Source organism: Periplaneta americana, chromosome 3, assembly GCF_040183065.1.
Source record: "Periplaneta americana isolate PAMFEO1 chromosome 3, P.americana_PAMFEO1_priV1, whole genome shotgun sequence".
Classification (NCBI taxonomy): domain Eukaryota; kingdom Metazoa; phylum Arthropoda; class Insecta; order Blattodea; family Blattidae; genus Periplaneta; species Periplaneta americana.
Genome location: NC_091119.1, coordinates 144,512,892 through 144,513,452, shown reverse-complemented (window position 1 = coordinate 144,513,452; position 561 = coordinate 144,512,892).

Below are 561 nucleotides of genomic sequence, written 5' to 3'. Positions count from 1 at the left end.
AGGTGGCTAGAAGCAAAGGAATGCTAGTGACATTTGTAATAACATGAGTTAAGTGCATCCAGTGTAAGCAAAAGTATCTAAAATTTTAGTGGCAAAGGGATATTTTAATCGGATCACACATTAAAATTTAAATAAAAATTTCACCGGTTTTACGAAACCTTAAATATGTAAACCCCATTTTGTCAAAAGTAACTTAAGTGCACTTAGAGCCCTTTACTTATGACCCCCTCAATTTAAATATACTCTCTATATTGTATGTTAACACCAATAATTAATATGCTAAATAAAGTAGACATTACATAACGAACATAGCCGCCTGAAGAGTTGAGTTTTTGAAAAAAAAAATGTTACTACTCTACTGTATTTTGATAAATTCCGTAAAAGTGATCGTCAAACTGAAAATCGTAATATCATATTTCCCTACAACATAAATGGATACACTACTTTTCTCTCCTCCTATACCTAGTAAAATGATTTGTTTACATATTGCACTAGTAACATCAAACTCCTGTAATGGAAGGGGGCAACAGTGTTTCCGAGTATAGCCAGGTTAATGTTAAA